We start from the raw sequence: 24169 nt of genomic DNA, 5'->3' as shown, positions 1-24169 counted from the left end.
AAAATAATTGTTAAATGAAAGATTAGAATCGATTTTGTTAAAATCCCAAGATTTGAGGCTAGCAATGTATACAAATTCCACATCTGCCTCTTACTTTGACTTTAAACAAGTTACCAAGCTTCTCTGTAACTTCCCTTCACTGCCCTGAGATGATAGCAAATATGCTCCATGCATGTCTGTCCCTAATATTTGTGTGACCCAGAAAAGGAATACAAATGAGGTTCCCACCCCACGTTAGTGTGTAAGCACCTCAACCCACATGCCCAACTCCTGTTCACACTCTTTCCCCAGCACTCCTCTTAACAGCAGCCCCTTGGATCACTCTCTGCTAAACACACCTGGAAAAGAGGCCCTCGCAGTCTTTGGAAACGGGGTTGAGGCCATTTGCTTAGGGAACCTAATACCCCAGTGCCTGAGGTGGAGTCTAGAAAGAGCAGCACAGCTCTGAGTGGGACTCCCCTGGGCCCCAATCTCCTCACTTCACAAGGAGAAGACTGGGATGCCGAAGTTAAAATAGGTCCCCCAGGCCAGGCGCAGTGGCTCATGCCTCTAATCCCAGCATTTTGGGAGGCTGAGGCGGGCAAATCACCTGAGGTCAGGAGTTCAAGACCAGCCTGACCAACATGGTGAAATCCCGTCTCTACTACAAATACAAAAATTAGCCAGGCATGGTGGCGAGTACCTGTAATTCCAGCTACTCAAGAGGCTGAGGCAGGAGAATTGCTTGAACCGGGAGGCGAGGCAGAGGTTGCAGTGGGTGGAGATCGTGACATTGCACTCCAGCCCTGGGCGACAGAGTAAGACTATGTCTCAAAAAAAAAAAAAAAAAAAGAAAAGAAAAAAAAGAGAATATTCATTTACCTCTGTTTCTATGCTTTTTCCTGTAAGTATATTTATCCTGGTTGATGTTTACTGATTTTTTGAGTCTGTAAATTTATGTCTTTTAACCAGTTTGGGAAATTATCAACCATTAGTTTTTGTTTTATGTTTTTTTTTTTTTTTGAGACGGAGTCTCACTCTGTCACCCAGGCTGGAGTGCAGTGGCGCGATCTCCGCTCACTGCAAGCTCCGCCTCCCGGCTTCACGCCATTCTCCTGCCTCAGCCTCCCGACTAGCTGGGACTACAGGCGCCCGCCACAACGCCCGACTAATTTTTTTGTATTTTTAGTAGAGACGGGGTTTCACTATGTTAGCCAGGATGGTCTCGATCTCCTGACCTCGTGATCCACCTGCTTCGGCCTCTCAAAGTGCGGGGATTACAGGTGTGAACCACTGCACCTGGCCTAGTTTTTTAAATATTTTTTTTCCTGCCCCATTATCTCCCTCTTCTCTTCTTCCAGGATTCCAGTCACGTGTACGTTAAACCTTATGATGTTGTCTGTGGGTCACTGAGCCAACATTTTTATTTTTTAATCTTTTTCTCCTTTTATTTTTCAGACTGGAATTTCTATTAATGTATCTTTAGAGTCACTGACGCTTTCCTCGTTCACTTTCATTAAGCCCATCCAGTGATTATTTTTTTTACTTTCAGGTATTATATTTCTGGTTCTAGAATTTAACTTGTGGTTTTTATTAATAGTTTCTATTTGTCTGCTGAGATTTCCTTTCTATTTATTGATTATTTGTATATCAGCATTGAGCATAGTTATAACTGCTTTAAAATCCCCATCTGCGAATCCCACCTTCTGAGTTCTCTTAAGGTTGGGCTCATTGCTGTGTTTTCTCTTAAGAATAGATTAAATTTTCTTGTTTCTTTATGTATTGAGTAATTTGTAATTATATCCTGGATGTTGTGAATTTTATGTTGTGGTGACTCTGGAGTGTTATATTATTCCAAAGTATGTAAATTGTCCATTTCAACAGGCAATATACTTGGTTGCTCGAGTTGCAAATTATGTCTCTTGGGTAGCATCTCAAATCTCAGTTCAGTTCTTTAATACTTAAGCAGCATTGAGTCAGTCATACATATCTAGTTGAGGGGGTTAGCCAGAGATATGGGCAGAGTTTATGTGTAAAATTTGGACTTCTCTCTGGCTCTCTTTTTTCTTGAATTCCATGTGCCTCCCCTCCTCCTTTCTAGTGGTGGTAGTTGTCACAAATTCTGTTCTCTGATTTTTGAGGCCAGACAGACTATGGGTTTTCTCTTGGAATTTAGTCAACCTGCATGACACTGATCTAGCCTGCTCACAAGCTAGAAGCCTTGGAAACTCACCGGCTGCCATTTCCTTCCTCCAAGGGCCAACTCCCCTTCAGAATCCGCTACTTTGGCAGTTACTTCAGTGAACCGCTTTCTGTAATGTTTCTAAAAGCTATAGTGAAGATGTTCAGGAGGATCAGTCCAGTGGGAGTTTACCAACCCATACCAGAAATGGTGCCATCTTCTACAGCTTCATTAACAAGAAAAGAGGACTCACCTCATTTCCTTTTCCCTAGTCTTTCTTTCTCCATTTTTTTTCTCTTGAAGTTGTGTCTCCCTCCCTATGGAAGTCTGCAGCCTTTTTAGGTGAATCCTTCCCCAGTTTCAACAAGAGTCCCTGTTGAACTCAGGTATATATACTTCCTGATATTAGATCCCCCAAGGCACACAATCCTGGTTGGCCACTGCTCTTTTTGTCCCTTTTTACCTGGCTAGGTGATAAGATTTTTATCTCCTCTACTTCCTGCTCTATATATGCCTCCCCGAGCTGTTACACAAATTTCTGTGATCTCTGAACCTTCTCACTAAAGTGGTTAGTGCTCCAGTTTTTGTTTCCTAACACTAATGAGAAAAAACAGTTTTTCTAGATAAGTACACGTGGGGTAGACATAGGGTATATTCTTTTCTGAATTTATCTTTCCACCAGTAAGCTAAGAATAACATTGAGGTTATGACTTCTATTTCATTTCAAATGCTCAAGAGGAGTTTATGAAGCTCCTTCCTTTCTAGGTCATCCATGAAGACCCAGTACATTTATTCTGCAGGAATTCGCATCTGCAGAAGGCTGGCAGTCATCTTCCATCTGTAAGTTTTAGAAAAGAAAACAATTCTTTTTTTCTTAGTCTCAGTGCCTATAAAATGATTCTTCATTAGTTATCACATTTGGCTGCCACTTCTTACTCAGGAACTCCGAGCTGCTTCATTGGGGAAAAAGAAACTACTCTGTATATTTGAACAATAGGAATTCAATCAAGGGATTTGTCATAGAGGTAGTGGAAGACCTGAGATACAACTGCAGGAAGCCGCTACAATCTCTGTGTCTGGAGGGACGAAGAAAGTGGTACTACTGAAGCTCAGGTCCTGCAGAAACTGGAACAAAGTTGGAGTGTGAAGGAAAAGACAGACGCACTGCCTGTGGAGCTGCAAAGATGGAAAAATACTCTGGATTCTACCTGCTTGCCACCCTCCAATCTCTCCTCAACATCTCTCATTAAATATAGCTGCAATACAGAGCAGAGTAAGGGAAGTGTCAAAAAATGATTTGAAAGCAAATATTAAGATAAATGACCAGCATAAGAAGTATAGCGAATTTAGTAGGAAGTTTGAATTTACTTAAGCTGAAAGATCTTAACATGAATCTAAAGTCAAACTGTAGGCCAGGCGTGGTGACTTATACCCATACTCCCAGCACTTTGAGAGTCCAAGGCAGTAGGATCACGTGAGACCAGGAGTTTGAGACCAGCCTGGGCAACATAGCAAGACCTTATCTTTAAAGATAAATAAATAATAACAAATAAAAATAAATAAAATCAAACTGTAGTCTCTTTAGTTGGGGTGGTTATGGAGGGACAATCTACGGCTAATTTTGGACTATTTTAGTCTCTCCTTGCTCCTAAAGGAAAACCAGGATATGGTTCCTCCAGCATTCTCTTGGTTGAGATAATCACTTCCATACTTTTTCAAAAACCTCTCAAGTTATCTTCATCTACAGGTACTATGAAAGAAGAGCCCTCCCTTTCTCTCTTGCTCAGACACCCAGAAAACTGAGCTGTAGGATGCTTGCATTCCCCCTCCTCTGCCTCAGAATGATTGCATTTGGTTCAGTCACAGAATCAGAATCTCGGTTTCTACACATTGAAAGCACAGGAGGCGTGCACATCCCATTTCTGCATGTCTGTCCTTCCCTGTGGCCCCTGTGTAAATCTGTAGACTTAGGGCTGGCTGGGAGTTGAGGTCCCGCTGGTGTGATGGAAAGGGTTGGACTGCACCCCATTCAGTAAGGATATTTGGGAACTGGAAGCTCCTTTAGACTTCTCTCTGAATCAGGAGATCAGATTACCCTGCCTGTCTCAGTTGGCGGAACACAAGAAACCACTAATCCCATCATACAAAGGGTTACTTGGTACACATGGGCTACAGGGAAATACCCAGCCAGGATCTTCTTGCGAAGACCAGAAGATCTTCAGAACAAGGATTTCAGCATTGGCAAAGCGCAGTCTTTAGTGAAATCAGGAAACCCCGATCCTCTGGGAGGACAGAGAGTCACACCTGGGAGCACCCTGCAGGGAGTCGGGCTCACAGCACCACACAGGCAGCCTGAGTCTCCTGTGTCCCGTGTACCCCTGCCATGTGTGTGAAATGGCTGAACATTTCTGCCTGTCCCGCCTCATGGGATTGGAATAGGTTTACGACAGAAGTGAATGTGGAAGCAATTTGTGAATTCAAAAGAATTGTATGAATGCCAGCACTATTAGTTCCTCGTTTACTCTTCATTAAGGAGCATGAGTCATTATTGAGACATTGATTTTTCAGCAACTCTAAGTCACTGGTGCTCTTTTTCTGTGTGCTCTTATCTCATTGGAAAATAAGAATAAGTCCACTTATTTACTGGTGTGAACATACTGTCCATGAACAGTCTTTTGAAAACTGATGTCAAGTCCACCTTTAAGGACTTCTTTATAAACCTTTGGAAGACTAGCATAATCTTGTGGTCATTGTGCCATTTGATCTGAAAGAAGGAAGAAAAGGAAGGAGAGAAAGAGATAGAAGGGGAGGGAGGGAAGAAAAGAAGACAGGGAGGGTGGAAGGAATAGAGAGAGGAAAGAAGGAAAGAAGAAAAAATTTTAATACACCCTTTGTACGTTATCTTTGATTTCCAAGTTGATAATGAAATAGATTTAAAATTTGGATTCTATCTATAGAAAAATAGGATTCTTCCTTCTTCAAAAAGCTGTATTGTCCTTCTCCACAAAATAACTGAGATCACCTTCCAAGGACTGCATTCTTCTGGTGAGTTCAAGGATACTAACAGGGTCCCTGCCAGGATAGGGCCAGTACCATGCGCTGTGGATATGTGATGACATGAGTCAATTTGACTTACACATTCCTGAGTTTGTCATCTCAGCAGCTCCCAGAGAAAGCACCTGGAATTAAATTTCCATGAATCCACCAGAATGGCAGAGATATCAGGAAGTAGGTTGACTGTTTTGTCAGCGCCTATGTATGAAGACCGTATCCCCTCTGTTCCCATATCTACCCTGCCACATGCCCACAGACTTCTCTAGGCATCACACCCCTTCCTGATATCTCATTATCTGAGGGGTTTAGACCCTACAAACAGGCTACTAGCCTGAACCCACTTAACAGAGACTAAAACTCACGTAGTCAATAGAAAAATAAAGTAATTAATTTTATTCTATATTTAACAATTTAGTTTAAAATTACAATGATTTAATTATTAGAACAAAGAATAAATCAAGTTTTGATTTGTAGGTTTGGGGGGTATAATTTCACCTTAAAAAACTGAAAGGTAGCCTGCCAAGACTTCCTCACCCAATGCTTAACTTTTGCACGTAATTTTTAAAAGAGTTGTTCATTTTCTTTATGCAAACATATTCAAGGGCTTCATCAATGTTCTCAATGACCTGCCTCTTCAAATGGATTCATATTTAAATCATTCTCTCATGAAGTCCTTCCATGATATTATCCTTGCTTGTTTTCATTTCTTCGGTTGTTAACTGGTTTAAATATTTTAGATCCTCACGTATCAGTGGCTTTGCTTGATTCTGGGAGTTCTTCATTGACTTGATAAAGTCCTGGATATTTTGCAAACTTTGCAACTTTGCTTCAAAACACATTTGTAGTGTATATGACTGCATTAACCATTTCATGCATGTATCAACCATGCAAGAAATCAATTTCCAATAAGTAGGGCAACAGATCCATTCCTAAAGTTAAACTGGGAGGGGTGTTGAAATAGGGACTGATTTCATGCATGGTTAATACATTGGTGGATATTCTTGTAATACACTTTGTTTCCCTGTGCACGTTCAACATGTAGGAACTTGAATAAGATAGCCACAGACAATGAGCACCTTTGGACATTAGATGCTGCCTTTACGTGGATAAAGTGGCTGTTGAACCGGGACGCCCATTCTGGCCCAACAGACTAGAAAGGGAACCTTCTAGGGTTAGTTCTCTGCAGCTGCCTTATGGTTTGGGGCTAGGAGGAGATATGGATAGCAGCTAAAAGAGAGGGGTTTTTAAAAGCAAACGAAGCAAAACACTTTATCAAGTAAAGAAAAGGCATCCACATTTCCTACTTGCACCACAAGTAGTACTAGTGAGTCCTACTTGTTAAGATACATGATGGGCTTGCTTCCAGCAGCCAGTTGTCCCTTGTTTCTAATGAATGTGTAACACAAAGAAAAGACACGATCACAGCCAACACTTGCTTCTGCAAACTGGCAATGTTTGCAGCTAAATTCGAATTAAAAAAAAATATTAGAAGAGTATTGAGAAAAGTAAAGAAAAAAGAAATTGCATTTAGATTTCAACCTCTCACCAAGTCCATACTTCCATCTGATGTGGCAATCAATTAGCTCTCTGTGGGATCCTGGGAAAGCCCGCCGCCTCCAAATGCAGACACAAAGGAGAAGGTAGTTGCTGACTTCAATTCAAACACGAAAGTCAACAATTCCTTTTTTTTTTTTTTTTTTTTTTGAGACAGGGTCTTGCTCTGTCACCCAGGCTGGAGTGCAGTGGTGTGATCTTGGCTCACTGCAAGCTCCACCTCCTGGGTTCACGCCATTTTCCCGCCTCAGCCTCCCGAGTAGCTGGGACTACAGGCACCCGCCACCACACCCAGCTAATTTTGTTTTTGCATTTTTAGTAGAGATGGGGTTTCACCGTGTTAGCCAGGATGGTCTCAATCTCCTGACCTCATGATCCACGCGCCTCGGCCTCCCAAAGTGCTGGGATTACAGGCATGAGCCACCGCATCCGGCAACAATTCCTTTTTAAGTGAGCAAACTAAAAAGCAAGTTTACAGGAGACAGATGGGGTGAACGCCTCTCCTTACCTTACCCCCGCCTACCATGCCAACCTATGACTTGTCCCAGTTGAATGAAGTCATTTTCCATTTTTGTGTTAATAAGCAAAGTCTGGGAGCTTACCCATGCCTGGATTGCCATGCCATGTGAGTCCACTGCATAAGTGTCGGGGTCTGAGTTAAATTCTTGGCTCTTCCCTTACTGCCTATATGATCTTAGGTAAGCTGCCAGCCTCTCTGGGCCTCAGTTTGCTCACCTTGAAAATGCAAACACTGTCAGTACTTTCCTTACAGAGCAGTTGTAGGGAGCAAATGAACTAATACCTGAAAAGTGTATAATGCTCTCTCTGGCACAAGGCAAGTGCTCCATGAATGATCGTTATTATGACTAGATAATATGTGGAAAAATACAATATGGAATATATAAGATATGACGGAGTTAAAAAAAAAAAAAACATTGAGAGCATATCATTTGGGACCTCAGTTTTCTTAAGTGTGAAATAGGGGTGAAAATACCTATTTCAAAGGTGATTTTGATGTTGAAATATTAAATGGGGACAGTCTTTCACTAAATGCTTCGAAGTTATGGCCCTTATTTTTATGGCATTAACTGGCTCTGGGGGCTGGGCGTGGTGGCTGACACCTGTAATCCCAGCACTTTGGGAGGCCGAGGCTGGTGGATCACGAGGTCAGGAGATTGAGACCATCCTGGCTAACACGGTGAAACCCCGTCTCTACTAAAAATACAAAAAATTAGCTGGGCGTAGTGGCGGGCGCCTGTAGTCCCAGCTACTCGGGAGGCTGAGGCAGGAGAATGGCGTGAACCCAGGAGGCGGAGCTTGCAGTGAGCCGAGATCGCGCCACTGCACTCCAGCCTGGGTGACAGAGCAAGACTCCATCTCAAAAAAAAAAAAAAAAAAAAAAAAAAAAAAACTGGCTCTGGAGCATAAAATTTTGAACTTTGTTGTTTTCTCTGCTGTTTCTCAGCATCCTGACTCCCACCGGCTAGGGAGCTGGAATTCCTGGTGTTCTCACACCACTGTGTACAGTTGTGCAGTGCACAACCTCCATGGCAGTTCTACATTTTGTCTCAAACCCGGATCTGGGTCTTATTCAGCCCTTCTCCCTGCTCCATGTCCTGTGCCCTCAGGAGAGTAACCATGCAGGGCTGCTCCTCCAGGAGCCCCTGGAACTCCCCAGCACACGGTGTGGCCTCCGTTCCCCACCTTCCACACAGGCAGCTCAGAAAAGCCTCAGCCCTGGACTGTGGGTGTGGGAGGGGGCAAGCTGGGGGTCCAGGGAGCTTTGGCCCCTGCTGAGCCTGAGTCATTCTCCCTTTCCCTCAGTGAAGGAAATGTAAACATGTAAGAAAGAAAGGAACTCAACACCACCCGTGCTATTTGTCAAAACGGACAATGCTACTCTCTGTGCAGTAGAAGGTTGTTGAATCGGGGGCCCAGGAGGCCTGAGCCTTGGCTTTGGCTTAGCTTGGGCCAACACCATAATCCAGAGAAGGCACACAGAAAGATGCCTTGCCTTCCTGTCCCCATCTGTGAGATGAACTTACCTCTGCATCCTGTGGAGTATTAGTGTGCCATGGTACCATTTAGGCCTTCCACAGAGTGTTACTATGGTATTCCATGGAAAAGAATGTTGTGAGACAGGAGATGTAATTATGCCACATCAAACAAAATAAAATATATTTCTTCACAGATGGATTTTTCAGAGGGAGGAAGGTTTATCATTGCCCAAACTTACTTTGCCACATTACCCTTTAAATTTTTTTAATGGAACATCTGTTAACATCTTGAAGATGTCCACTAAGAATAGCTTGGGCAATGATGAATTACACCCCTTTGTAGTCCCTCTTGGTTTAAAATTACAGTATCTCCTCAATATCAGAGAAATAACTTTGAAAAGAAAAACTAAAGTATGAGTTGGCCTGAGTAATCATTATATCAAAAAGAGTAACTGGTGAAACCTTCTTCTAACCTGTTGAATTAGCATGTGTTTATCATTCATTGGGTCAAATTAACCTTTTCGTGTATAATCTTGTTAAGATATAGTAATTTTCTCATTTATACAGCATTTTAGACACGTAACATCATTAGACTAATGACAGACAAATTAGACGAAAATGGACAAGACATTAAATTTGTTAAATAATTAAAGAAGTACCTTATGGTTATATTTTATTCAAAAGTTAATTTCTGATTTGTTATATTTTTTGAAGGTTCTAAGCTAGTGAAAGAGAGTTTGTTACTTGACAGTGCTGAATTACAAATAAAAAATTTCTAGATTACAGATGAAGACTCAAGCCATGCTAGATTACTAAAATTCTAAGACAAAGCTTTAGTTAAAAGAGGGGTCCATCATCATGAATACCTACCTGGGCAGGGCGCAGTGGCTCATGCCTGTAATCTCAGCACTCTGGGAAGCCAAGGCAGGCAGATCACCTGAAGTCAGGAGTTTGAGACCAGCCTGGCCAACATAGTGAAACCCCATCTCTACTAAAAATACAAAAATTAGCCGTGCATGGTGGTACGTGCCTGTTAATCCCAGCTACTTGGGAGGCTGAGGCAGGAAAATCGCTTGAACGTGGGAGGCATAGGTTGCAGTGAGCCAAGATCATGCCACTGCACTCCAGCCTGGCCAACAGAGTGAGACTCTGTCTCAAAAGAAAGAAAGAGAGAAAGAAAAAAAAGAGTACCTACCTAATAACCCTACACTTGGATGCAGTAGGACACTTCTAGCAAAGTACATTCAAATTTCGACTCCAGTTTTCACTCAGTCAACTCTTCCTGCTCCTCTAGCCTCTCTCAGGGAATGGTAGGTACCCAGCGTTCTGAGCCCCAGACCCAGGGAGCAGGCCAGACTCTTCCCCACCTCTTCACACCCACCCAAGAAAACACAAAGCCTGGAAATTCTTTTTACCCCCTCTCCAGTCAGCCCAGCTGTCTCCATCGTCGCTGCTGTTTCCCCTGTTCCAGGCACCATAATCTTTGCCCTGAAATACAGCTACTTCAGTGATGGCTGCACCTCCAGCCTCGCCCGCATCTAATCCATTTGCCATACTGCAGCCAGGAAGATCTTTCCTACGAGAAGATGCAGTCATTTACCTTCCTGTCTAAAAGCCCTTCGTGGCTCCCTGCTGCCTTGAGGATGAAGTCCAAACTCCTCAGCATAACATAAAAGGTCTTTTTTGTCTCCTACTTACAATTGCTGGCTTAAAAAATGAATGCATCGGCCAGGCTTGGTGGCTCATGCAACATAATCCCAGCACTTTGGCAGGCCGAGGCAGGCAGATTACCTGAGGTCAGGAGTTCAAGACCGCCTTGACCAGCATGGTGAAACCCCGTCTCTACTAAAAATACAAAATTAGCCGGGTGTGGTGGGAGGCACCTGTAATCCCAGCTACTCGGGAGGCTGAAACAGGAGAATCGCTTGAAACCAAGAGGCAGAGGTTACAGTGAGCTGAGATGGCGCCCTTGCACTCCAGCCTGGGCAACAAGAGTGAAACTCGATTTCAAAAAAAAAAAGAATGCATTACACATACATATTTATTATATAGTATATTCATTCTACAAATAAATGTATAATGTATAGGCACACACATTTCTACATACAATTAAGTATAAAGGAAATATTACAGATCCCAATGTACAATGATTTGGATTTCACAAACGTTACCATTCTGTCATATTTATTTATATAATTTTAGATACTAGTTTAAATAAATAAAATATTTTAGATAGAGCTAAATGTTCTACACCCTAGGCACAAATCCCACCTATTCCAGGCCAGACGTTGCCAGAAGGAATCTACCTTTACTGTTTTCCATCAGCAAAGTGAATTAGCCCAGCATCCTTTGGTGAACGGTTCATTCCTTCCTCACAAATCTGCCTTCTCTGTCCTGTATCAGCTGTTTCTCAATGCTCAATTCTATAATTCTGTTCCATTGGTCTCTCTCTTTCAGGACAATCTTCTCTTCATTATTCTTTTTTTTTTTTTTTTGAGACGGAGTCTTGCTCTGTCACTGAGGCTGGAGTGCAGAGGTGCGATCTTGGCTCACTGCAACCTCTGCCTCCCGGGTTCAAGCAATTCTCCTGCCTCAGCCTCCTGAGTAGCTGGGATTACAGGCACCTGCCACCACACCCAGCTAATTTTAGTATTTTCAGTAGAGATGGGGTTTCACCATGTTGGTCAGGCTGGTCTCAAACCCCTGACCTTGTGATCCACCCGCCTCGGCCTCCCAAAGTGCTGAGATGACTTATTTTTGGCTCTTTATTTCAATTAGATGTTTGTTATTTTTAATAGAACCTGGCTACTAATTTAATGGCTTTGCAAGTTATAGGTATATTCAGTCTTTCTCTTATTTTCTTGAGGAAATAACTATAGTTATTTTTATTAGAATATGTTCATTTGTCTATAGGTTCATATTTATTAACACTGTTTACATTGTTTTATTAACCTCTGTAAGTTTTTCTAGTTGATTCATTTATGCTTTTATCTTTATTATTGCCTTTCATTTACTTTTAGAGTGTTTATGCTTTTATTGTTTTCCCAACTTTTTTTTATGAATACTATTTGTATTGATATATAACAGTTGTGCATATTTTGGGGGTACATGTGATATTTTGATACATGTGTACAATGTATAATGGTCAAATCAGGTAATTGAAACATCAATAACCTCAAACATTTATATTTATCTTTTCTTTGTGTTGTGAACTTTCCAATTCTGCTCTTCTAGCTATTTTGAAATATATAATAAATTATTAAGTATGATCTCCCTACTGTACCATCAAATACTAGAACTTATTCCTTATATCTAACTGCATTTTTGTATCCATTTACCAACTTCTTTTCATCCTCTTCTTAGCTTCTAGTAACCACTATTGCTTTTCCAACTTCTTGGGACATGAAACAAACCTTAGTCCCAGCTCACAGCCGCATTCCCAGGTCTGATGGCCCCAGCCTTCAGCAAGGCTGCCAGAGGCTGCTGAGGGTGACAGGGGTACTATGACTAGGTATCTATTATTATTGGCATCAAGGGACTTCCATCTACTTCTGTTATTAAACTGTATGTGTAGATTCTACTAGGCATTTCTATGTTGTTTAAAAAGGGAGAAAATCCATATTAGTGTACCATAACATAAAAATCAGATTCGGAGTGCATTATTCTGCTTTTCCTGTTTCCTCCTAGTCTTTCTTCCCTTTCCACTCCTGACCTCCACTTAAGCTATTTTATGTTCATTCTCTCAACTCCCAGGTCTCCCCTTAGAAGACAGGTAGAGTAACAGCTCTATGAAGTTTGAGAAAACCTGCCCACTTACTGACTCCTTGTGGTTGAGCCATGTAGCTCTGAGTAGAAAGAAGAAGGGAAAAAAAAAGATCCAGGCAAAAATGGGGATAGGAAAGAACAAGTCATCAAAGAAACTTACAGATATCATCAAATGTATTTTTGGTGAGTCCTCAGCTACTCGGTAGAGTAAATCTCTCAATAACATTTCAGAATCAAATAAGGCATCATCTTTGGAATGATCCTGTCGAATTGATGAAAAACCAAACCAATTTATATCTCCAAATCAGCTTTGCTTTCTTTCTATTTGAAGGGGGAAAAAAAAAATCCTTGGACTAAGAATATCCCTCACCAAGAGAAAAGAAGCAGAAAGCACTGATAATTAGGTGCAAAGAACATTCCCCCAAATGTTCTTAACTTTCATAGCCAGATACTTTTCTAAATGTTTTCTCACGTTTTCTAGGGAAGCATTTTCTGACATTTCCTCCTGTTGAGACAGTTTCCTTTCAGTGATTCTTTCTGCAGTAACTTTAAGAGGCGGTCTCCAACAGGTTCCCGCTTCATGTGGCTTTCCTTCTGGGGATAATTTGCCAATGGCAATTGCATTCCTTATGCATTCAGTGACCTACCAGTCTGCCCTGAGTCCCACAGACTAAATACTCAAACTCTCCCCTGAGGATCAGTTTTCTTTCATTTTTAATTCTTAAATCTCTTCATCCAGCTGTATTACTTTTGACCATCAGGTCTAGGTGAGATTGACAGATGCTGACAGTTGTTACAGCTGCTGCTAACCACTGGTTACCTTAGAAATGGAAGTAAAAAAAAACACAGAAATTCCAAGGAACCATACCTCACCTCTAGGTTTCTGAAAACATTGTAGAGTAAATAAATCACAACTCTTACTCCTGTCTATCAGGCTGATTTTGTGGCTGGATTTACAAGAAGAAGCAGAGGAAAGAGAGACAGTAGCAGGGGAGAAACAAAAGTCAATTGTTACCAATAGTTCGGAGACAGAAAGCTCTGAGCTTCCATTAAGCAGTTTGATTTATAGCTTCAGATATTATGTGCAAGAGTGCCCACAACCCAAAGTGTTCTGTGTCTTGACCTGTAAAAAATAAGTCTATTAACCCTATCAATCTCCTATTATGCAGAGGTGCCTGAAATTTAGCAAGCAAAAGGGCGACTGAGGTCTTGCAGCCCAGGAACTAACCATTGTCTTTGGTAATCTGCAGTAGCTGGGGTCTTTGCAGAAGCCAAATTATCATTCAGAGTAAGGTGCTTGGTGGGTGGGGCTTTCATCTTTTAATGAGAAAATGGAGGATTGTTTTCATTTTTAATTGCTGGGGCTAATTAAGCCCTGGGGCTCTTGTGTGAACCTGGACCCTTGCGGATGCATGTTCACAGACACCTCTGCCTGCGCTTCAACCCAGCTGTGGGTAACCCGCGTGCCCTGACTTCCTGCTGTAATTAGTAAGGGCTTCTATTCAAATTAAGTACTTCATTACAGAAGCTAATTATGAAGTCTAGCTGGTTCGCTGTGCCTTAGGAGCGACTTCCTTGTGCTTTGTGAGGGGAATTCTAAGGACAGGTGTTATTTTAACCTTTGAAGGGCAAAATAGAAATTGGCACATCACACGGATGGTCAAATGTTAATATGGGCATGGAAAATGGAAATATTTTAAATCCACACCAGGAAAACCAAGCAAACAGAGCTTCTTTTTAACTAAGATTTGGAGAGGGGGTTAGAGAGGAAATAAATGCTATCATTCTATCAACACCTACAAACTGTTATAATAGATCTGTATTGGATCCCCAAACAAACCCAACCCTGGGTTGCAGAATCTGTACTTTGCCTTACATATTGGGCCAGAGTGAAACTGTGTAATAGAAGGTTTACAGTAGTGACCACCTATTTTTCCTTGCAATATTCTGTTCATTCGTGTGTATGTTGTAAGGATCACTGAGTCTTTCTAACTCAAATTTAAAATATTATGTGTGAGTGTAGTTGGGATGTAGGGTAAAGTGAGCTAATGATTGAAATAACCCAGCCTGTTCCTTTTACCAAATTTGGGGCGAGAGTTAAGTGGAGACTCCTAGACCTTGCCTTCTGTGGCAAGGAGGACTCTTTCCACCTCCACTCCTGTGAGCCACCTTGGTCACCTCTTGTGCTTTGGGGTGGGCACACTTACAGAACAGCATATCTTTGTGAGGGACATCCAAGAGAGAGACTCTAGTAGGCCCTAGAAGCAGGCTTGAGGCTGTCTTGACAGAAAATTTCCCAATGTCTAGTACCTGGAGCTTAGTGGGGTGGGGATGAGGGGAGGCTTTGGTAGGTGGACATGAACCTTTGGCCTTGGGGGCTCCTCAGTCCATGAGGATTGTGGCAGGAGGAGAAACAGTGAGCCTGTTAAATCTCCAGGTACAGGGCAAGGCCCTGGGTGCCCAAATCTAAGGGTGATACTATAAATAACCTTAAAAATGAGGTTATATATGTTCATTCATTTATTCATCAAATATATTTTGACTTTCTACAATGTCTTATGAAGTATGCTGGGTACCAACAATATGCAGGTGGCTAATTACGCAAGATGACGTGAATGCTTTTTAAATAAACTTTCCAGAACTTATAAAACCAAATGAATGCAGTTGCTACTGCTTCAATTATTGTGGAACTATTACTCTCTTTAGAAATTTTGCTTCAAAATCTAGAATACATACAAGAAGACTATGTATAGGTATATAATGTATGTGTGTATACGTGTGTGCGTGTGTGTGTATAATATTCAGAGATTGGAAGGGTCCCCCCTTTCTCTTTATAGATGAAGAAATCGAAGTTCAGGAATGGTAAATGTTCTGATTAAGGTTGTTCTGCTGGAGTGGTGGTTGATCTCAAGCTTCCCGCAAGCCTGTTGACTACAGTATTGATCAGTTCACCTAAGTTTCCTGACTGTAAGTATCATGGCTGATTCTAACATCGTGTACGAAGTCTGTCATTCAGAGAGATGGTGCTACAAATTGTTTTGCAATTTTAGTTGTGTTCAAATCAACCAAGTATAAATCAGAATGTCACCAAGGCTAAGAGCTCCACCTTTCTAAATCCGGGTATTCCACGTCCAAGAAGGGTTTCATGCCTGAGAGGTTCATATCTGCAACTGTCTCGAGGCTCTAACTTTTCATAAACACTATTGCAAACTAGTTTAGGTTGTACAAGAGAAGACTTTGTTTTAAAAATCAAAAATACAGGTTTTGGTTCATCTTTGCAAGATGGGGGAAAAAAGCAGAAATAAAGACGTCTAGCCTCCCAGATGACCTCAATATTGGAAATGACCCATGCAAGCACTTTCACTGAGAAGTGAATAAAACTAGGAGAAATTGCTGCCAGATTTAGTGTACAATAGGTCTGATTTTGTTGCTTCGCAACTTATTTTATCATCAAACAGTAGAGTGGACTTCGAAGTGGAGAAGATCCTGTCAAAACTTCACTCACACTCCCTAATTCAGAGGGGTGAGGGCAGGTAGTGGGGCAAAGAGCCATGATACACAAAGTGCAGGCCACTGCCCCCCACTTCAACCTGACCTAATCCATCATGGGAGTTCACATGGCATCGGCCAAATAAATAGAGAGACGCCCTTCTGCACAATGGAGACCTTTCTAGCTGTGACTGCCTACTCGTCACCTCTCAACATCCACTCATACCCCCAAGCTACTGAATGCCTAATATAAATGCATAGCAAAATGTAAATTTTCTGTGTTTCTGTCATCTGGGACTACAGAATTTGGGCAGGAACACCCCCTCCCACACACCAATTTTTGCCATAACATATTATCATCCTTATTGCTTAAGAAAGCAAAGAACTCCCTCTACAAGAATGGGACCAAAGAAGAAAGATTTAAAGACTTAGAAAACATATCACATCAGATGAAACTGGAAACCATCATTCTCAGCAAACTATCGCAAGGACAAAAAACCAAACATCGCATGTTCTCACTCATAGGTGGGAATTGAACAATGAGAACACTTGGACACAGGAAGGGGGACATCACACACTGGGGCCTGTTGTGGGGTGGGGGGAGTGGGGAGGGATAGCATTAGGAGATATACCTAATGTAAATGATGAGTTAATGGGTGTAGCACACCACCATGGCACATCTATACATATGTAACAAACCTGCACATTGTGCACATATACCCTAGAACTTAAAGTATAATAATATATGTATATTTTAAAAATATAAAAAATAAAATAAAAAATTTTAAAAAATAAAAAAAAAAACTGTGAGGCTCCTGCACAGTCAAAAAAAAAAAAAAAAAAGATATCACATTCAAAGAACGGTACCTGACTGAAAAATGGATGCAAATCCTTCTCTGTTAAATAAATTTGCTACAAGAAAGAGCAGAAGGTTTTAGAAAACTGCTAATCTGTGGGCTTAATTTTCAAGTGCCTATTAAATTTATCAATCCTCATTAAGCATTCCTGAGGAGAAGATCATCTCCGAGCAAGAGAGATGGGCATTAAAAGATAAGATTACTGGATTAAAAATCACTATGTTCACTACAAACAGAAGATTAGATTCTGTAGAAAACTGAATTAAATAGATGACAAAGCCCGGACACTTATCCAATACTCAAAGGAAAAAGATGGAATAGGTAAAAGTGATGAGGAAAAAGGTGAGAAAGGTGGAAGAGTCAGATCTACAAGATCCTACTAGGAATATTAGGACAGACTGAGAAAATTGATAGAAAATAAAACGAGTACTAATGTAGCCACTTAGACATAGCCTCCAAGTTATACTGATTCTATCACTTCCTACCATTTCTGATGCCACATCTTCCTCATGCTTCTATTTTTTATTTGTTTCATTTGTCCATTGGCTAGAGTACTTTTTCTAGTAAATGCCTAGAATGTGTCCAATAGTATCCCCCATCTCACCAGAAACTTCTGTAATGTGCATTTATCTCCTGGGCTACTGCTATGTGTCAGGAACCATACCAAGAGTTGGAACTATAGCCTCAGCCTGGGCATCCATTTCAAGATGTGACATTGAGTACCCAGTTTTAATTCTCTCCTCTCCTCCATCCTGAACTCCCACTGATATCTCCAAAAACATATGAAAACAGGAAAATGTGAATGAGAGTGTGTTGGAAAAAAAAGATATATGTCATCAAGGGAACCCAGAAGTTTGGGGAACTGAGGTGGGAGGATCACTTGAGCCCAGGAGTTTAAGACCAGCCTGGGCAACATAGTGAAACCCTATCTCTGCAAAAGATAAAAAATTAAAATTATTCAGGTGTGGTGGCATGCACCTGTAATCCCAGCTACTCAAGAGACTTAGGTGGGAGGATTACTTGTGCCTATGAGTCTGAGGCTGCAGTGAGCCATGATCATGCCACTATACTCTAACCTGGGTGACAAAGTAGGATATATATGTGGAGAACATCTGTAAGTTACAGGTAAACATAGGATCAAACTCAGACAGGTACACAAATGTCAGTACATCGCAGGAAATACCCACCTGGAGAACAAGCAGACAGCAGTGGCGCTCCATCACACGGATACCCAAAACAAACAAATAAAGGAGGGACTGCAACAGCTGAGAGTGAATAACTCACACTAAATGAATTGTTCCAAGGAATAAGGGCCAATGTTTCTTCTATACTTTACTCACTCAAAGAAACAGAAGTGTACTACATACAGAAAAAGGAAACCACCTAAGATAAGAAAAGACTGCCAATTAACAAATTTAAAAACAATGTCAATGGTCATCAGCACATCAGATACAACACAGAACACTGATTAATGGATTAGATTGTGGCAAACCTACCATGTTTGACACTAAGAGTAAATCATGTTTTAAGCAGCCCCATAATATAACAAATTATTTTTATTAGTACTCATGAAAAAAACAATGAGCTGGGCATGATGGCTCACGCCTGTAATCCCAGCACTTTGGGAGGCTAAGACAGGCGGATCATTTGAGATCAGGAGTTTGAAACCAGCATGGCCAACATGGTGAAACCCCGTCTCTACTAAAAATACAAAAATTAGCTGGTTGTGGTGGTGGGCACCTGTAATCTCAGCTACTCAGGAGGCTTAGGCAGGAGAATCACTTGAACCTGGGAGGCAGAGGTTGTAATGAGCCGAGATGGCACCATTGCACTCCAGCCTGGGCGACAGAGCAAGTCTCCGTCTTCAAAAAAAAAAAAAAAAGAAATAAAACAATGATAATAACTAGAAAATAAATCATAAATCACAATGAAATTATTCTTTTATTTTATATCATATAATCCCAGTAAAAATACATTAAAAATAAATATTATAGTACAAGAAAAGGAAAATGAATTACACATTTTTTAATTACATTAGTGCATTTTTAAAGGGGGGATAAAACACATGATTAACAATTCTTACATTGCTATTATATAAACCAGAATTGAACAATTAAATAAATGGATAGTGAGGCAGTGGGAATCAGGTTTCTTGCTGTTGGAGTGGGTGTTACTAATAAAAAAGGGGAGGAGGCTTGAATTATTCAGTAGAGTAGGAGATGTCAGTGTGAACTCATGTTTAGATTTATTTAGATACAGATCATTGCAGACAGAAACGTTTATATATGTGTGTATATATAGATATATATAGGTTATGGATATTCATATTTCCTCATTCTGTAAGCTAAGAGAGCCTAGAGGCAGTGACATCCCCACAGCAATGAACACACCTAGTGCCCAGATCTTGGTTTCTAATACTATTTTCTAATAAACGAAACCAGTGCTTTTGGGAGAAATGGCTGATTCTAGAACTCAGGCATAAAATGTAGTGAGTATCTGGTAGTACAAGAAAGTGAGGACATTCTCCAAAGAAAAATAAATGATGGATGTCAAAGGGATATAGGAGTCCACTGGAAAATAGCTGCCAACGGTCAAAGCTGGAATAATTTGAGCAACAAAATAAATAAAGTAGTATAATGTTATAACTCAAAGTATAAAATAAATGTTCATGAGTCAATACCAATACAAATAAATAAATTAATTTGAAAGAATAGACAAATCTCCCATGCATGAGAATTCCAAGTAATTCGGGGAGATACTCCACCCTCAACAAGGTGGAACATAACTCCCCACTCCTTAAGTAGGGACTGTGTATAGCATTTTCCTTCCAAAGAGTACAGTATGGAAGAGGAGAAAAAGAGTAAATTTACCTTAGGCGAACTTGGCAGAAACAACCTCAGCCACGTGATCAAAGTCAACATCAATAGTGGTAAGTAAGGTTGAGGGTATCAGCAGTGATGACTGAGGCTGGATATGATGCGATGAAAATGGCATTTTACCTCTGTAATTTTTCTCCTCAAAACACATAAACCCAGTTAATCATGAGGAAAGCATCAGAAATATCCCAATTGGAAAACATTCTACAAAATACCTGATCAGTAACCCTTAAAACAATCAGGACTGTCAAAAACAAGAGAAGGCTGAGAAACTGGAACAACTAAGAGCCTAAGGAGACATGATAACTAAATTTGTTTTGTTTTGTTTTTTGAGATGGAGTTTCGCTCTTGTTGCCCAGGCTGGAGTGCAATGGCACGATCTCAGCTCACCACAACCTCCGCCTCCCAGGTTCAAGTGATTATCCTGCCTCAGCCTCCTGAGTAGCTGGGATTACAGGCATGCACCACCTTGCCTGGCTAATTTTGTATTTTTAGTAGAAATGGGGTTTCTCTGTGTTGGTCAGGCTGGCCTTGAACTCCCGACCTCAGGTGATCCGCCCACCTCAGCCTCCCAAAGTGCTGGGATTACAGGTGTGAGCCACTGCACCCAGCCATGATAACTAAATATTATGTGGCATTCTGGATGGGATCCTGGAACAGAAAAGGGACATTAGGGAAAAACTGAGGAAATCTGAATAAAGTATGTGCTTTACTTAATAACAATGTACGAATATTGGTTCATTAATTGTAACAAATAGAACATATGAAAAGAAAATGTTAATAATAAAGCATATCGGGTGTGGAGTTTGTGGCAACTCTGTACTGTCTTCATAGGTTTAAGTAAAGCTAAACTATTTTAAAATTAAAGCTATTAAAACACATGAAGAGATAGTTTTAAAAGACTGCATTTTGCAAGGCTTAAAAAATGACTTGCACATAAAATGACAGAATATAATAACTCCAGTTCAGTTTCTTCCTCTTCACATCATTATGCTGCTATTGCTTATTTCTAATATAATGTTTAAATTCGGGAAGAGCCAGTACTATTAAAAGCTGGAGAAAGGGAATTGAACAATGAGAACACATGGACACAGGAAGGGGAACATCACACACCGGGGCCTGCTGTGGGGTGGGGGAGTGGGGAGGGACAGCATTAGGAGATATACCTAATGCTAAATAACGAGTTAATGGGTGCAGCACACCAACATGGCACATGTATACATATGTAACTAACCTGCACGTTGTGCACATGTACCCTAAAACTTAAAGTATAAAAGAAAAAAAAAAGCTGGAGAGACAAAGAAAACTCAAATAATTCTGAAAGTTACTACCTAGCTCTCAAAACAAATGTGTATACAGTTTTGCGTATATGTTAAGCTTATACAGTTATGCACTTAATGATGGGGATATGTTTTGAGAAATGTTGTCATTCGGCGGTTTCATCATTGCGTGAACATCATACGGTGTACTTAAACAAACCTAGATGGTAGAGCCGATTACACCCCTAGACTATACGGTGTAGCCTATTGCTCCTAAATTACAAACCTGAACAGCATGTGACCTGAATACTGTAGGCACTTATAACACAACAATAAGCATTTGTGCAACTAAATACAGCTAAAAATAGAAAAGATACAGTAAAAAATGTGATATACCAAAGGAATATAAATCATTCTACTATAAAGACACATGCACACATATGTTTATTGCAGCACTATTTACAATGGAAAAGACATGCAACCAATCAAAATGCCCATCAATGATAGACTGGATAAAGAAAATGTGGTACATATACACCATGGAATACTATGCACCCACAAAAAGGAATGAGATCATGTCTTTTTTTTTGAGATGGAGTCTCACTCTGTCCCCCAGGCTGGAGGGCAGTGCACTCACTCCAATCTCGGCTCACTGCAAGCTCCACTTCCTGGGTTCACGCCATTCTCCTGCCTCAGCCTCCCCAGCAGCTGGGACTACAGGTGCACGCCACCACGCCCTGCTAATTTTTGTATTTTTTAGTAGAGACGGGGTTTCACCATGTTAGCCAGGATGGTCTTGATCTCCTGACCTTGTGATCCACCCACCTTGGCCTCCCAAAGTGCTGGGATTACAGGTGTGAGCCACCGCGCCCGGCCGAGATCATGTCTTTCTCAGGAACGTGAATGAAGCTGGAAGCCTCATCCTCAGCAAACTAACACAGGAACAGAATACCAAACACCACGTGTTCTCACTCATGAGTGGGAGTTGAACAGTAAGAACACATGGACACAGGGAGGGGAACAATACATAGCGGGGCTGGTCAGGGCGTGGCGGACGAGAGGAGGGAGAGCATTAGGACAAATAGCTAACGCATGCAGGGCTTAAAACCTAGAATACGGATTGATAGGTGCAGCAAACCACCACGGCATGTGTATACCTATGTAGCAAACCTATACGCTCTGCACTCGTATCCCAGATCTTAAAGTAAAATTTAAAAATATACTGAAAAATTACGGCTTCTGTTCTTATCATAATTTCCTTACCAGACAGCAGACTATTTAAAGAAAAAATAATAATATTGTAAAGTTTATAACCTATGTAGTTGTAAAACTGTGGCAAAAGGTGGTGAGTAGGTAAGTAGAATTATACTGTGCTAGAGTACTGTATTTGTGAAGTAGAAAATAAGAAGTAGAAAGTGTTAAGTTTGAATGAGAGGTGGGAAGTGGGAAAGGAAACTGCAAAGTTTCAGGTGTGAAGTGAAAATTAGAGGAAGTATGAAGGGTCACTATGAAATGTGAAATAGTGCCATATTGACTGTAAAAAGACCGATACATTAATTATACCAATTTTTAGATCTAAAAAAAATCACTACTTTTTTTGAAGGCATATTTAAGAAGACAATGCAAAAACTAAAATAGGAGAGTAAAAAAAAATGTAAATAACCCCAAAGAAGGCAAGAAAAAAGCAATAGAATACCAAAATCAGGAAGGATAAGTGGGGAGAAAAGCAAAATAGCATACTTAACTGCTGATATCAATATTACTGTAATAAGTTAAAGATATATATTGCAAACCTTATTGTAAACACCAAAAAAAGAAGTATAGCTAATAAGCCAACAGTAAAAAAAAATTCATAAGAAAGCAGAAAACAATAATTTAAAAAAGAAAACAACAATAAGCAAAATAATAGAAAACAAAGAGTGAGAAGATAATTTCTTTTATTCACCTGAATAGTCCAGGTGAACTTTCATTTATTTAGATTTTAATTTTTTCAAATTCCAGCCAGAAGCTGAATACAATTGGGAATTGGTTAGCACTATTTTTACTCCAAAGGAGTAGGCTCATTTAGATTTACTCTAATAAAAGCAAAGCTTTTCTTCATTTAAAAGAAAAAAAAAAACCTCTATATGGTAGTCTTTCCTGATGTTAATTGCATAAAATAGGAAGGTAAATGTAAATCCAAACCAATAATTTAACATTTCAATTAACATTTAACATTCTCTATAAGAGTAGGGGGAAAAAAGACAACACCCAACTATATATAAAATACTATATGTCATATAACTATATTAAAATATTAGGTAATATTAGTTACATATGACACAGATGAGTAGAAAACTGGAGTAACTACAACACTAGAGAAAATAGACATCAGAACAAAGATTATCACCATGGGTAAAAGAGACATTTCATAATGATAAATCAATCAATTCATCAAAGAGATACAATCCTAAATTAGCATACATTCAATGACAGCTTTAAAATGCATTTGAAAACTTTAATAACTGAAAAGAAAATAAATTCATAATTTCTGTTGGAAATTTAACATTCTTCCTTTAATAGCCAAGTAAGAACAAATAGATCAAAAATCAGTAAGGATATAGGACACTTGAATAAAAAGATTAACCCATCAGATGGAATTGGCATTTGTAGAACACTCCACCCAATAACTGCAGAATACATATTTGTTTCAAGTACACGTGAAATATTCACTAAGATAAGCCATTTTTTGGCAAGATGAATCTCAACAGAATTAAAAGTATTTAAATAATATAGTATATTCTCTGATCACGACAAAATTAACTTAGATATTAATAACTGAAAACATATCTAGAAAATCCACAAATATTCAGAAATTATACAACACACATCTAAATAATCCACCTATTTTAAAAGATATTAAAAATAAAATTAGAAAAATTATTGAACTGAATGAAAATAAAAACGTAGCATATCAAAATTTGTAGGAAACACGTAAAGAAGAGATGAGAGGGAAACTTATGTCTTTAATTGCGTATGTTAGTAAAATAGAAACCTCTAAAATCAATATCCTAAACTTCTCCTTTAAAAGCCACAAAAGATAAATTTAACACGAATTTAGTAGGAAGAAGAAAATAATAAAGATGAGGGTAGATATCAGTACAATACAAAATTTTCT

At 40.0% G+C, this 24169-nt stretch overlaps 1 long non-coding RNA gene across 1 annotated transcript in view; it reads left to right on the top strand.

The window, feature by feature from the left end:
* Positions 1 to 16292, top strand: part of LOC105738619 — a 35103-nt gene extending 18811 nt beyond the window's left edge. The window contains exon 2 of the long non-coding RNA XR_001114454.2: positions 15369 to 16292. This is a non-coding gene — a long non-coding RNA (uncharacterized LOC105738619). The remainder of the gene's footprint in view (positions 1 to 15368) is intronic.
* The last annotated feature ends 7877 nt before the right edge of the window (positions 16293 to 24169 follow it).

Source organism: Nomascus leucogenys, chromosome 19 (assembly GCF_006542625.1).
Source record: "Nomascus leucogenys isolate Asia chromosome 19, Asia_NLE_v1, whole genome shotgun sequence".
Lineage (NCBI taxonomy): Eukaryota > Metazoa > Chordata > Mammalia > Primates > Hylobatidae > Nomascus > Nomascus leucogenys.
This window is presented reverse-complemented; position numbering and strand designations above follow the sequence as displayed.